This window comes from Micropterus dolomieu, linkage group LG01 (genome assembly GCF_021292245.1).
Source record: "Micropterus dolomieu isolate WLL.071019.BEF.003 ecotype Adirondacks linkage group LG01, ASM2129224v1, whole genome shotgun sequence".
NCBI lineage: Eukaryota > Metazoa > Chordata > Actinopteri > Centrarchiformes > Centrarchidae > Micropterus > Micropterus dolomieu.
The window spans coordinates 32,186,928-32,203,157 of NC_060150.1; the positions used below are offsets into that span (position 1 = coordinate 32,186,928).

Genomic DNA, 16,230 nt, shown 5'->3' on the forward strand with positions numbered 1-16,230 from the left:
CTGTTGGTGTTTTTATTTATATGATGACTCACAGCTGTGTTTATATGGTGTATGATTTTAAACCCTGTTGAGATTGAAGCACAACAGTTTTATCCTATGAAATTCGTGCTCATGTCTTTTCCTTGCTATCAATAATTAAGGCTAGATCTTGCGATGAAAAAGTAATTTCCCTTGAAAGAACCGGATAGAATTGACATAAACCCCAGACCTAAAAACACACCCCAAGAGGTATCTGAAAGCTCAGTAGGTGCCAATAAAAGCGGAAAAACAGAAATCTTTCCAGCAAAACACAACAACAAGAACAAGAACAACCCATTGAAGTGGAGAAGTGAAAAACAAGAGAGACTTAAGGTGATTCTCATCTTCGACTCCAAAGCCTGGGCACTCCAAAAAAAAAAGTGGGAATGTAATTTCCCAGACTAGGAACATAAGCCAAGAGTAATCTGGCCTGTAATACCTCATAGTCCTTAAATAAAAGCCCTCCATTTTAAGTCTTGGACCTCGTTTTTTTATCCCCCTCCCTTCCCCACCTTTAATAGGATTTGGTAGAAAATGGCTTTGTGAATCGCTCCTCTTCGTCTTGCTCAAGGAAGAGCGGGCTATTCTCATTGAGAAGTGCTTAATTGCTTTAAATGACTGATGATACATCTGGGGAGAAGGGCCTTGAGCTAGGGGCCACAGCCAGCCACACAACAGATAGCTCTCCTGGACGATTGGAGGAGGTGTTCCTTAGTGTGTGTGTGTGTGTGTGTGAGAGAATACATTTGTGTGTGTGTTTGTAACAAAGATGAGCTGCTGGGGATGGACGGTTCTCCATAAGGGTCATAAGAGTGTGCATATTGTTCATGGACGTGTGTGAACATGCAACTCCCTGAATGTATTTGTGTGTGTGTGTGTGTGTGTGTGTGTGTGTGTGTGTGGGTGAGAGGGTCGCCAGGCAGTGTTCGTCCTATCGACACCCCAGTAACAGACTAAATTAAAGCTGTGATGAATTGTGGCTGTCACGGCAGGAGAGAGGAGAGACTCTGCGCCGTATTCCACCTCTGATTAGGTGGGGATAGAAAGATACAGAATATCATTATCAATATGTAGCACTATATTTTCATTAGATTTTTCTCTCCGCAGTGGACAGTTTGATAGCAGGATGATTTTTCATTTCGAGAAAAGATTAAACATCTTCATCGATGTCAGTGAGGAGTTTAGTAAATTCTTTGCCACGTTTTCTGTCGGTGATGTGAAATGCGTATGATGATCTCCAAGTGTCAAAATAGCTCCGACAGCTGGGATTTTACCATTTTCTTATTAATAAAACAATTTAAAAAGCTGGTAAAGGTGCAACATGTGCAATTAAAATGGCAAATGCAGAAATCAGAAAAGCTCTTTCATCATTGTAGGGAGCTTGTGGCCATTGAGGAGGCAGAAGGTTTTGGCAGTTTGCTAAAAGAAGTAGAAAGTCGCAGTAGAAGCAGGGATTGAGGGGTATTGTGTGTTTGTGCTCACTGCGCTTTGAAAGTGGCATCCTTTGGGTTAACCACAAGGGTTATTTTATTCATTCTCAACTGCAGTGTTATACCTGTGGAAGCAACATGATGCATGCAAACACAAATTTAGCTCTGTAAACGTGCGTGTACACACCATACTTTTCACAACTAATAAGGCAGAAGTAGTTTCAAATCCAACCAATGCAACAAACAACTGGTGTATACCTGCAAAACACGCCTGATGTTTTATAGAAAAGATACAGGGTTAGCAAACATGAAAGTATCCAACCATTTTTTTTGGCTACACTAATATAACATCATTTGCAGGAGTTGCTCTGACTTGGTCAAAATATAAAAGTATTCCTCTTGAAAATGTCTTGTTTCTGCTGTTCAACAATCTCTTTTCAATGCATTTTAGTCATCTGGTTTTGCAGTTGAACCACAAATCTCACTGTGAATTTGATCATTGAACATCTCCTGAGCTCACGACCCCCCCCCGGTTGTGTCTACGGTGAGAGAGCTGGTAATCAGGTGTACACAGAGACTGCCATCAGTCGCAAGGCGGACTTTTGCAGACTTATAAGAATTGTTTTGTGCTTTCTCCTATCCAATCTTTTCGAATTGTTCCCATCTGAATCATCATGGTAGCTCTACAGCGGCACCAATCACATATATAGGAATAGAGAGAGGAAGACAGAGGGTGAATGGAATGTAATTGCAAGGAGGACCAAATATTGCTACATTTTGGCGAGCTATTCTCAAAGAAATAAGGGTTTTTGTTTCATTGTCCGTAGGATTGTGTGTTTCTTTAAAAATATTAGCATTTCAGATATTAATATAAATGTGTCCAGCCACATTGTTACCATCGCAGTTGTTATGGTGACCCCACTAATGCGTGAACAATACTAAAAGAATGTTGTGACCTTCTCTGAAATCCTTCTTTTTAATTTGCAACGTGTATAAGTGTGTTACAGAGTACTTTGCTCCTATTGTTATTTATTTTTAGTAGTAAATATTTGTGTAAGGCAATGAAAGATGAGATGTATGGATAATGCTGTTGTTGTAGATTAGTTTATGGATGTAATAGTGTATGCGTGTATGTAAACAGCCTTTGTATAGCCTATTGTTTTATTTTATTTGATGTGTTACTATATTTTAATACACATTTAATTATCTGTTAAGTTCTGAGTGTCTAGCATGAAGGGACTAAAAACTTTCTTTTTGTTATATAACCTTGTGATGTATAATGATAAATGAACAACCTTGTATTTTATGCCTTGTAATGTATGGCGGGTGAGGCCTCAGACATGTGCCTTCATGCAATAATACATGTGTTTTCAGGTAGCAAGGAACCCAAGCACAAAGCAAATAGCAAATAGATAGCAAATAGATAGATAGCAGGGTTCGAGTTTGAAGGATTTAACCTTTAACAGCCAATTTGTCTATCTTCATCTCTTTATTCTACCAAAGTTCTTCTTTTTTTTCTGGCATAATACAACTTGTTGTTCTTCATTGTGGTTGCTCTTTTTTCTAATAATGCAAAAATAATAGCATGTTGCAGAAACGGAAATAAATAACTCACTAAATGTAGGAGTATGATCACAAAAATACCAATATTCAGCTATTATACTCCCTAATAACCAATAATATTTATGTTTTCAATTCCTTACTTTGTGTGGTACACAAATACAACCGTGTAAACTGATTAAACATGACTCCTTTCTATGTTAATGGTACTTAACTCCAGCCTTGTATATATTACGTGTATCAATGTTTCCCCCAGAGATATGTCTTGGCAGAGCTGCTCAAACACTATTTACACTATGTGATACTAAAAATCTCAATTGAAAGTGATACATTGGAAACTATTTTAGGTGACCCAACCCCAGCTATTCAGTGGTTAGGGGAATACACATATATCCCCCCATGGTGGTAGGCTGTGTATGTGTATATATTGTTTTATCAGTGACCCGTATCCTGTTTACCTGATGGAGGCAAAAGCTCAGTGTCGAAACTCCTTAAAAGTCAAAGCCAAAAGGGAGGGGGGGGAAAGGGGGGGGGGGGGGCACCCAAACGTATACCACATGTTATCACACACACATACACACACACACACTGACATACACACACATCCACACACACTCCACCAGCCGTGGGGCGCCATGGTTACCTTGGAACTTTAACGTGGACCAGCTGGTGTACTTGGGTTGTGAAATTGCATTGCACACACACACACACACGCACACACACACACACACACACATTTGCAGAGGATCAAAGGGAGTTGGAGCCCTGCACAGCAGCCCTCCTGCTCCTGCCCTTGGCTAAATGGACGACCAAACATTCCAGGCTGTCCAGCCCAGTAATATCTGGCCTGCAGCCTAATGAAGATGGACTGTGTTTATAATTCTCATGTTTGCTCTGATCACTAACATAATCCTTTCTATACACAAAACATGGAGACAGGAAACACTCTTTGTTTCTTCGTGTTTAGTCAAAGTGCAGAAGAAGAAAAGAAGAATAAGAGTGAGTACACAAAGATGAAATACAAACCCAGTTTCGGTAGACTTTGTAGCTCTTTGCATTTCCACACAGGGCATCACATGATCTCAAACAAAGGAGAAGGCACCATGGGATGTTTTTCTGCCTGCTTGAGACTTTGACACCTGCCTCGCTGCAGCAAATTGGAATGGCTCACTCTCAAATGAGATTTCTGCCCGCCGCATGGGGAGAGAAAAAAAGGTCACCCATTACAACTATTCTACATGATTCACAGAGTTATCACATCTCTTCTCGCCTACCTTCCCTTTAATTAGCTTCGGGGACCTGGGTGAGGTGTAGGTGCATGTTAGTGGGTCTGTCTGTGTGTGTTTGTGCGCGTGTCTGATATACACAGAGGCTCTATTTCTCTCTTGCTTTCTCTCGCTCCATCTGTGTTTGCACCTAAATTAAAATCCCATGTTGCTTTTCATGGACGTATGGTATTTCTTTAACAACAAATGTATTGACCTGTGAAATCTGCCCTTATTTAGCTTGCACTGTGAATCAGAGATTACTGTTATCGCTAAGATGCATGCTACACTGAGTGTGACTGGTGATGTGGTGCAGTTTAGTGCTTGTGTGAAGGTGTTTTTTTTTTGTGACTAAATAAATGACAAGATGCAGTTGAGTTGTCCTTATCATTCAAGAGCTCCCCTGTTTCTAACATATCCCTATTACCCATTCCCTTCAGAGAGCTCAGTAAACAGAACATTTGGACAGCAGGGGGAAAGGTAGCAGACTGATAATAAGTTGTGCGTTTAGATTTTTGAGACTAAATATTTTGCCTTGCACCACCAACATGCTGCTTTACTGATAGTGGTATAAGTATGTATATTTCCATATTAATATGACCCTGAATTATATAGTACACCAGGCTTAACCAGAAGCTGAAGATCTTTACAGTAGTTGCACAGTTGTCTTGCGGCTATCACGATTGGCAGATTGAAAACAGTTCTGGAGGAAAATGGATTGTGTGAGCTGTAAGAAATTGGTTAAAAGTTGAAAGCGAGGCCCATTTTGTTTTGTATTGTACATACAGTTCTTCAGTGATTAACAAGTGTCAGTTTTTTGTGAAATGACTCGACAAAACCCTACAATATTCTGGTCCTGGATTTCAAAAATTTAATATTTGCTTCATTTTGATGTTCACTAACTTTGTCTTAAAAGCTCGGTAAAGAAGGTGAGATGTAGTATTGAATTAGTCTAGATTTTTCTCTTAGTTTGCCATTTACTGTGGCTCATTAGTAATATAGTAATTATGTTATGGACATGTGGTTCTGAAAATGTGATAGTGTGAATTAAAGATGAATAGATTAGTCGATTACTTTATTGACAGGAAATTAACCTGCACCTGTTCTGATGATAAGTTAAATAATTTTCTCCTTTTCCTTATATTACATTACTAGGCGTGCAACGGATCACAAAACTCAGCGTTCAGATCATAACAAGGTTTTGAGTTACATATCGGATTATTTTTCGGATCAGCAAAAAAGAAAGTTAGGTTTAAATTAATTTTAAAATGTGCTACTTGGGCTCTGATGTAACTGCCTCTCTTGCTCAGTGGCTTGCCCACAGCACTATCTGACTGGTTACATGTCACTGGTAATAGCCTATCAACACCATCGCCCAACATAGGTTTTTCATTGGCCAATAATGATATTTATAAAGGAGCAGGGATGTACTGGGACTGAAATTCAGCCTGGGACTTTGTGTTGGAGAGGCCTTTCATGCGAGCACTGATTTTTTGCAGTTATTTTAATATGTAGCAGGGGTCGGCAAATAAGTCTGGCATTGGGCCAAATTATTTTCAAGCCATTATATGGCGGGCCAGAACAAAGTCCAATTATTTCGAATCCTTGTATACTCATGTGCATGTTTAGCTCAGAATAGGTACTGTGCGGGACTCCCATTAGGAAGACGGGAAGACCAATTCCAATTAACCGCGTATATTTTTACCCCTTATTACTTGATTATAAGGACACTTTTGCACATGCTCACAATAAGGCACGTGCTGCACTGTGTGTGCGCCTGGTGTTTGATCCGCATTCATAAACCTATGGACACTTATTTTTATTTCCCTGAGGAAATTCAGGGTGCGAACTATGGGGGAGCTTAGCTCCCCCTAATAAGACATCAGCTCCCCTAAAAGCATGATTTGTGATGTTTTGGGGGTCTCTAAAATATTGACAGCATGCTATATTGACATTAATCTTATCATGGATCATGCCAGAGGAAACAATCACTGACCGACCACAGCGGGCCAGTCTCTCCACGAGCTCCTGTCCCTGGTCTGCCCCACTCCCTCTCTGATGCCGACAGGCTGTGAACAGTTCGTGATCGTTGGCTGGATGAATATTACGCATGATCCATGCACTACTACAACTGGGGGCTCTCCGCAGCGCCACACAACTTTCTACATTCTTCCCAGAGGTCTGTCAAGCAAGCCAGAGACTCTTTTGAATGTCCTTCAGAACTCTTCAAAGTAAACGCTTTCAATAAACTCAACATAAAGCATTGCTGCGAAAAATGTTGTTGCGCTTTTATTTTGCAGCCACAATCACTTAAGAGGAAATTCTTGTGTGAGTCATGTGTCTGTCATGACTGATATCTATTTCAGCACCATTTTGTTATTTTTTAATTTTTCTGCTATCAAAGCAATCTGGCCGCGGGCCAGATATTATTGCTGGCCACTTTTGGCCCGCGGGTCGCCTATTGCCGACCACTGATATTTAGTGTTGTACTTGTATACAGTCAATTTCATTATGATGAAGACCTTTAAAAAACCTTTTATGACACCTGCCTCTTAAGTTTGTATAAGCAAGACACCACTGCGCTGAACAAGACCAGGTCAGGCAAGCCCGAGTCAGTCAGAATGCTAACTGAACTACAACACATTCCCATAAAATAGAGCAATGTGTGTATGTGTGTGCATAACAATCAAATCCCTAATCTTCAGCTCTGATTTGGCCTATCCCTTGCTCAGCTTCCGCTGTGCTGGACCCTCTGCTTGTACTGATTATACAGCTACATTTGCATGAGAAGAACATAAGTAATAAATATGACTTGCAATAATCCATTTTCTAATTCTATCTATGCATAATATTATTGCCTACCCAGCCCTGCACGCTGCCCCTGTACCTGTCACTGTTTTGTGTGGTTCCATTGACCTTCTCTTCCTGCTGCTCCTCCTGTTCCTTCTTTCCCTCCTCATCAACGTGACTGGGGTTTTCATCACCCTGACTCTCTCCATCACCTCCACTGACCTTAACAGCTAATAGGCTATACATACAAACATACAGAGATTCCTTGCTTATAGTTATCTTTGTGTAATAACACATTGCAAACTGTTGTTTATAATATAGGCTATATAAATATATAGCCTAATGTAAATGCCTATACATAAATGCATATTTAAATAATTTCAGAATATAATAAATGCATTAGCCTCCTAATCGTGCACCTGTCTCTGACTGTGCAGGGTCCTGCCTCACCTGCTACAGCAACCTTTCTGCCAAGTCGTTGGTTAATTAGGCACATTTAGCTGCCTCTTGTGCCAATATGTTTTTCTTCTTAAAAAAAAAATCTTATTTTTCGGAACCACACATTTGTTTTTCCTCTTTCTCTCTTTTCATCACATTTACCGTCTCTCTTGCACCTATCACACAACCCAGCGCTGAGTTCACCTCCGACAAAACGTTTGGAGATTGAATTTGCCCCAGATGGAAAGTAAACTCCTTTGATTGGCGCCGCTGAGCCAATCAGATTTCAGCAAAAACGAGGATCAGTCCAAGTTAGGTGGGGCCGCTCGTATCCCCCCTACATATTGAAAGTATTGGTTTGGCCCAGTCTAATAGCAGCTGACCGGCCGTCGCGGATCATTATGTAAAACATTAGAAACTAGAATATAAAAACTCCCAGACACCCAGCCAGTTTGGCCTGAAATGGACTGGCCGTTCAGGAACATTCCCGATCGCCCCAATGGCCAGTCCACCCCTGGAAAGGAGGGTGGCTGATATATAATGCAGATATCAAAACAAAGAAAAATCACTTATAATTCCATTATTCCATGCAGAGTACAATCTAGTGGTTATCTCAGCCAGTAACATGTTGATTTTGATGGAATATTTAGTAATTAATGAAATACATTGGGTTATGCTGTAGATTTCAGAATGTGACTAGTGTTTAAGGGAGAAGTACAGTTTGTCAGAAGTGACGTCAATCAACACACCTGCAGATGTGTCGGACATATTGGCCTTGTGAGTGCAGGAATCGGCCAATGCCGATTATCTCCAAATGCCAGATATCGGTCTATCACCAGGTTGCTGTGCCACAGACGCGCAAATAGACTGAGCTTCTCCCGTGAGCGAGCGGGTCTGTGTATCGGAGGGAAGGCAGGAGATATTACTGTAGCTGCAATAAACATCCAAATCTGATTATCTGTTTCTATGATGACAATCAGCCCAGTGTCCCAGTTACACCACTGAAAATGCCCCCAAGTCACAGCCTACGGGTTTTCACTCAAATGTAGGCGAAGGCGACAGCTTTTAAATCAGCCGGGTGCATCTGTCTTTTCACTGCATCTCTGCATCATGGTTTATTGAATTATTACCTTAAAAAGTAACAGCAGCCGTAAAAATGTTTTTCACACTATGATGGTTAAACTTTGCAATGAATCTGCAGTCCACCCACATGCTGAACGTTTACTGTTACTGTACAACAAAAACATTTTTGTTCAAAGCTAGTGCTAGTACAACTACATCTGTACTATTACTACCATTACTACAATAATTAGTACTACTTTTCCTGCTTTAATGATGCTGACAAAAGCATTAAGTCACACAAAACAACTTGGCAGTCAAATTCATTTTAAGAGCCAAGTGTGTTTGAAATTCCGCTTCAGGGGTGATGGCTAATATACTGACTGGCTTAGCATTGATTGAGGGAGGGAGAATAGAGGAGGGTGAGTAGAGGAGAGCAGAGTGAGTGTGACTTGACTTAAGGCAAGATAAACACTGAGCTTGAAGGCCCTGGTCCAGGATCCTCCAGTCAGAGGGACTATGATTCTAGATCAAACAGTCTTGACATTGTGGCTTTCTGTAATGCTTTTATCAATTAACGCATGCATGCATGTACAAGACAACAAACTGTCTCTGCTGTCTCAATCATACACTTTCTGCCTCACACACACACACACACACACACACACACACAACACACAGAGGCCCAGTGCATCAATACCAAAAGGGTTTAATCAACTCTCGGAGGAAGACATCATTGCATTTAGAATCAAACCTATGGAATCGATACCTGTGTTACACTTAAAATGACAAAGTGCTTAGGTGGAGCTCATGCAGGCACACAGCCCCGGGGTAAGTTTTGAATGTATAGATGGTTGTGTGGATCGTTTTGGTTGTGTGATACATCCTTGCAAATCCAAACCCCAAGGGGAAATAGACAACCTTTCCACCGGTGAAATATCTAAACACCAACAAACAGAAACAATATTGTGAATACAGTAAAACACCTTGAAATAATGCAGTGCAGACACATGCAGGGCATCCAGCTGCTCATGGGATGCAATTAAATCACCAGTGATGTGACCAATCTGGTAATGCCTGCTGATATTAAATTTTCAGATTTAATTGCTTTACACTCTTATGATATATTGTAGCCAACACGAAAAAGCCAATGTAATTACTGTCACGACAAGCTGCCAACAATGCAACTTGTGTAGAATTAGAAGAAGGCAAGTAATCAAAAGAGTGATTAATAATATATTCAGAAGAACAAATTCACATAATATAAAGTGTTCAAATATGACTGTCTGATTACAAATGAAACAAATAATACATACACATTCAATAATTGAGGTAAAATTGTTCATTTTCTACTTTGTTTTAACTTATGAATTGTCCCTACAACAGTAATTCAACCTCCAATCAGGTCAGTTCTGAATAGTATGATGACTTTGAGACGTTTTATTTAACTTTGTGTTTATTAACAAGTCCATACAGTTCCCGTGTTAATATATTGTAATACAGCAAAGCTTTACTCTTCATCATAGCTGCTGTCACAATCAAGAAAAAGATCTCAAGAATCATCACTAAAAGATATTTTAATTGACAAAAGCAAACATAGAGTAATAGGTCATTTCTTGTTCTTATTTGTATTTCTTAGACATTCCTAATGATAAACTTTTAGAATCTAACTTCTTTGGGTGTTTAATTGTGTGACATCAGGGGACCTTCATTTTAAGTCACTGTGTCAATATAAGCTTAAGTGAAGGAGTGGCTTGAAAGCTAACCACAGAATCAGACTAAGTGTGAATTTCCATTTCTCTGACACGGTTGGTAATTACGGCTGCACTCCCTCATATTCATTCTCCCCAAACTGCCTGCAGTGTGCGTGCATGTAAGTATGTGTGAGAAAGAAAGAAGGAGAGAGAGTGCGAAGGAACGAGCCTTATGTATTATTGCAGTCACGCGGCCCACGTCTGAAAACATTTCACAGGCAGTGCAAGGGAAATGTAAATCTGAGTTTGCTGAATCTAACACACACACATGCCCACACAGAGGAGGAAAAAACCTCATCTCCCCTCTCTCCCTTATACACACACATAATGCATTAAAATGGAAAACAGCTCACACTGGCCACGGCATTGAAGGGGGCCCTAATATTTGTTTTTCTCTCCCCTGTAGTGTCCTCATTGCCAATGACCAAATTTATAATAATCTCTGCCTCAGAGTCCAGCGCTGCATTCAGAATCTATAATCACCTCGCCAGTGGTTCCTTCAGCCTGGCCTTGGCCAGCTACAGTTCCCTTTAGCTTTGCTTCAGCTGTACTGCAATTGCTTTCAATCCCTGAAATCTGCCTGTAGGTTGGATTGTCTGTATGTATGGTCTGTTTTCACAAGGACACATACACAGTAAGGTATTGCATGCAGTCATCTGCGCTGAGTTTTACCTGCAGTCACCTAAACAATTACCAATACGACAAAGAGGACTACATGCAAACACGTGGCAAATGTTTGCCCTTGCTCAGAGCCATTTTGCCAGCTTCTTGCTCGGTTTTGTAGCACAGGACAGAACCAGCTGTCAGTCAGGTTTTGAACCTGCTGCCCATTACCGATGTTTTGTGAGTGGTAGAGTAAATGAGTAACACTGCCATGTTCAGGGATTCTCAGTGTGATGACTTGGACAACCTAAACAGAAGTGCATCAACTCGATGCACCTAATGCAAGTACATTTTATGAGCAAAAGTGACAAAAATACAGAATAATTGTATGCATTACTCATGACGCAAAACTGGCTGTGGTTTGATACTGTGGATGTGAAGGTTCACACTTTGTCCTGTCGTAGATTTTCTAGCTCCAAAAACTGACAAGATGGTAGTAAATAAAATAAAAAAACAGCAAAAGTTCTTTAGGAAACATAAACTGTCATAAAATATACCAGATCGTTGTTTAATTAAATACTTGGAAAAACAATAAAGTACAGCACACTAATCTCAGCAATCAGGCCATGTGGCTTGCACCATCACAGACCTGTTTAAGTTCAGCTACTGTTGCTTCACATTAAAGCTTTTCACTGGGGAATCACGGGAATGATATAGTGCAGCCTTTCTGACAAATGTTTTAGATAATTATAATGAATTATGTTTTGATGCTTTATTAGTTTACTGATCAGTTTGGAATCTTACAGCGAGCCTGTGTGAGGTGAGGTAGGCGCTGTGCTGTTACTGCAGTTTGTTCTAACTCCCAACACGTCATCAAGGTAAGAAACCTTTGCTATAGTGTACTATGCATTGTTCTTATTTTCCAGAGTTAGTCTGCAGTGCTCTGTTGATTGTATTATTACATTGTCCAATTTGTCTGAAAATGTACCTTTTGTATAAAGCTTAGACTACAACAACAAAAAAAAACATCCACTCTTGTTTTTTTTTTCAAATATCTATCAAGTTAACACATTGATGTGGTGACAGGTCTCAGAAAGACTGACAGTTTGAATCAAATTTTTCCTTTTAAAATACGTCCTTGTATTCAAACATAATGACAAGTTTTCCAACTGGAGAACTTTCTTGAGGCCTGTATAAGAAGATAAGATCCTGCTTTCAAATTTTTACAATTTTTCTTGACAGTTGAATTTTCCAAATTAAATTGTCTTCAAATTCTTCATTTTAGACTCCTCAATTGAATTTTCCTGACCAGATGGAAAGAGCAGAAAAATGTACTTTATTCTGGTAAGTTTTAACTGACCTTGAGTCCAGCCTGCTTTGTCTACGGAGTTTTCTAACTAAAGCTTTCCTTTTCTTGTTTAAGAACACTCTTCGCATAAACCCCCATCATAAAGTTAAGTTTGTGAATATATGTGTGTGCGTGTGCGTGTGTGTGTGTTGTGTATGTACAATACTTGCATGTATGTGTTGGTATACCCCTTAATTAATACATGTCAGGCTTCATCAAACCATATCTGCCTCAGTACATCTTAATGAAGGAAATGCATTAGTCACCAGATGTGATTTGACTAAATGGGGCAAATACAATGAAACAGTAAAAAAAACTAATAAAACATTGCTATAGGACCAGTGACTAGTCAACACACATTTTATGTAACATACAAAAATCGAAACACAGGTTACACCGTACAGATACAGCATGATTTTTAAATCACACCAGACTTTTCTTTGGCTAAAGGTCCAATTTATTAATTAGAAATGAATCATGCCATGAAAAAGTAAATATTCTCAAAAAATGTAGTTACTTTGAGTAGATTAAGACTGATAATTTGTCCATATTGTTAGAATAAGCAGATTTATGCAAACTAGTACCAGGTGGTCATAATGTGACTGAAGTTCAAGGAGTATTTGCCCTGAGTTGAGCCTCCCAGGCAGAACTTCCCCTCAAATATCTAGCAAAGAAAAGAAACGTTCAAATAAATGTGTGATTTATTCTTTTATGACAAATCAGTCAGATCTAAACCCAGGATGCTGAGTGGCATCGTTACCCTACATGTTTTGCACCATTCATTATTATTAATAATAAATGAACTTTATATATATATATATATATATATTACTCTTAATTGCTAGTGTTCATTGCATTGCCAGGACAGAAGCAACTAACAAACAAATTCAAGGTTTTATCGTGATATGAGTTTTTGTTGTTACTTGTCTCTTATTTTGTTCAAATACAATATTGCTATTACTTAAATGAGACATTAAAACCAAAATTTTTTTTGTAGTTCCTCTTTCATGTTATCTCCTACATCCTTCACCATCCCTGTTTTCTTAATCTACCAATCCCTGCTCTCACTCTGCTAGACAAGGTTACATCACCAAATTAGTTTTCCAAGAACAGACAGATACCTGCATGTCCATACAGATACAGACGCATGATAGACACACATGCACTTTTGCCGTCTAAGCAGCATATACAAATGAAGTACTCACACCTATGACCAGTCTTGATTAATCAATTGGCTAAAACATTTTTTTACAACCCAGGGGCGTTATCTCAGGCGGTATGCGGTCTGCATAAAATCATAAATCAGACCAATCTGATGATTGCAGCAGTGATAGCCCCAGCTTCTGCACCGCCTCTGCCAGGCCTAATGTTATTTCCCTCCCCCAAAATGCATAATAACAGTAATAATAATATGTCAAGTCCGGATCACAAATATCAGGATCAACCTGGCTTGAGAGAGGGTATTTATGCATAAAAAACTACTCAAACAAGGGACGAGTGAGTGCTCTGCTGGTGTGTTTGTGTGCATGTTACTGAATAAGAGAGAGAAACAAATAGATTTGTCCTGAAGAGAGCTGAGTGACCCCTTACATGCATATTTTGCTCATTTGTATGTGGGATTGCGTCCCTGCGTGTATTTGTGTGTCCTCCCATGAGTGATGACTTCAAGCAACTGTGACCGCCACACATCGCCCCTCCATGCATATAAAAACAGCCTACTGCTTTAATATCCTCATTTAATGACTTGCCCCAGTGAAAGACCATTAGCGTAATGACATCACACTGGCCATCTTACACACACACACACACACACACACACAAGCCTGCTAACTCTCAGTGGTGACATTCTCTTCTTTCACTAATGAACAATGAGTTAACAGTAGAGGTGAAGTGTTTTTCATGATTATGCTTGTGTGAGTACAGCTATGTCTTCCTTTTAACTCTAATCGGAGATCTTTGAGATTTTTTGTCTGCATAGAGGCTTCAATATCTATGTGTGTGTCTATGTTGGAATATGTGTGTGTAACAGCAGTGGAGTTGGGGTTACAGTTTCATTTTACTAATTCAAGGACAGTTCCTAATCATGCAGAGTGAATACATGGGAGACATTACAGGAACATGTGCATTAACCTCTTGCATATTTACGTCATGGACACACACATCCACAAACGAGAACACTCGCCTGCATGCTGACTACACACAGGCAATTTAAAATATTGAATAGCTGACAAAGTAAGATTTCATAATCTATTGGCAGTGTCACAGCACAGTCATGTAAGGTGGTGGAGCTATTGATAAACACAGTATTGGCCTGTCATCCGCGTTCCTTAATCTGGGCTGATGTAACTGGGCAGATCCAAGGCCACTACTGATGACATCATAGCACCCATAGGGGCTGAGGACTCCCGACAGCGGGGTTTTCCCTTGTGCACTGCGTTGGAGCACTTTGCTTAATAAACAAAAAGATTCCTGTTTTTTATCTGTTACCACCAAGTGACACACACAGACATTTAAAGGATACAGAAATTTTTTATTGCGTTTTTAAAGACAGATTATTTGTTACATAGAAATTACAAAGTACCATTAAGGCCATTGAGGCTTTCTTGAAAAGTTTATAAAGCAAACAGTAATAATAATCATTGTACTCATTTATAAAAAAAACTTAACATGAAACTTTGTTTTATTAACTATATTTTATCATCAAAACAGCTTTGTTATCACACACACAACACAAACATGCACCTGCATACATTGATACACACACATTTGCATGCACTTGTGCATAATGAGCGCCCAGACATACATTTAAACACAAACAAAGGCAAGAAACAAGCTATCAAAATATATCTTCCCAAACCATAAATGAGAGTTAAGAGTAATTCTGTTAAAAAAAATGAAACAACATTAAAGTCAGTGCAGCATCATGAACAGTTCATAATTCTAATCAGCGGGCTAACACAGTTGACATACTATACCTCAGGACACAGGTCCCCCATGGTGGCAATTATCGCTAAACACCCAAGATCACCATCCCAGCACACACACTTGTAAACATGCACACGCACACCATCCACATCATTTCTGTCCCTCCAATTAGAATTTTTAATATCCTGGTCGGCATTAATGGAGATTAATGGCCAATCGCCATGGTGAATCCCAACGTCATCTATTATCATTCCAGCCTTGGTCCCAGTCCGCTCTAATTACATCCTCAAAATGCCCTCCGCTCCACAACCCCCAGCTCTCTAAGATCAATCAATAATTTTAATTTTCGGATGCCCCCCAACTCTGTTCCAATCCCTACCCTCGTCCTCTGCTTTCGCTCCTTTCTTCCTTCTCCGTGCGTGTCGATTTGTTTCCAAAGAAAATCAAATGCCGTAGAATAAAGGCTTATGGGGAATTAATTACCCATCTTGTCTATAGCTCCCTTTGATTCCTTCGTTTGTTTGTCCATTTACTCATTCGCTCGTCCCCCTTGTTTCTCTCTTGTGTCTACTATGTCTTTCCTCCTTCGCCCTCTCTCTGTCTGGCGCATGGGGGGCGCTTTCCACTCTTTTCCCCCTTCTTGTCACGTAATTAGCATGCAGATATGCATTGCCTGATTCGCAAGTCAAATCGCCTCGCCATTTCCCCCTCTCTGTGTCTCTGCTCCATTTTGAGACTCTGATTGTTCTTATTCAAATAGGGTGTTTGATTTGGATAACCCACCCCACCCCACCCCCCGGCACCCCCCACCATCCAGTCTACTCAAACACACACAGTGTATGATAACATTCTGCTTTATCTGCAGACGACAGAGCTTTACCCAATCTACTTGTACGCTCTGCCCTGCTGCCAATCATGCAAAGCAAGTAAAACATGAAAAGTTAAACACATTTTCAATCTTGTGGCCATTTCAAAACACCTCGGATGTGCTACAGCCTGTCTGAGCTTCTTTTTCTGTATGCCTTACGGTGCAGCCCCCC

The 16,230-nt window shown here is 39.9% G+C and overlaps 1 long non-coding RNA gene across 1 annotated transcript; it reads left to right on the plus strand.

Annotated features, from left to right (window-relative positions):
• Positions 1–3,726: 3,726 nt before the first annotated feature.
• LOC123978500 lies at positions 3,727–4,452 on the plus strand. The gene is made up of 2 exons (XR_006826983.1): positions 3,727–4,007; positions 4,077–4,452. It is a non-coding gene; the product is annotated as an uncharacterized LOC123978500 (long non-coding RNA).
• Positions 4,453–16,230: the final 11,778 nt, after the last annotated feature.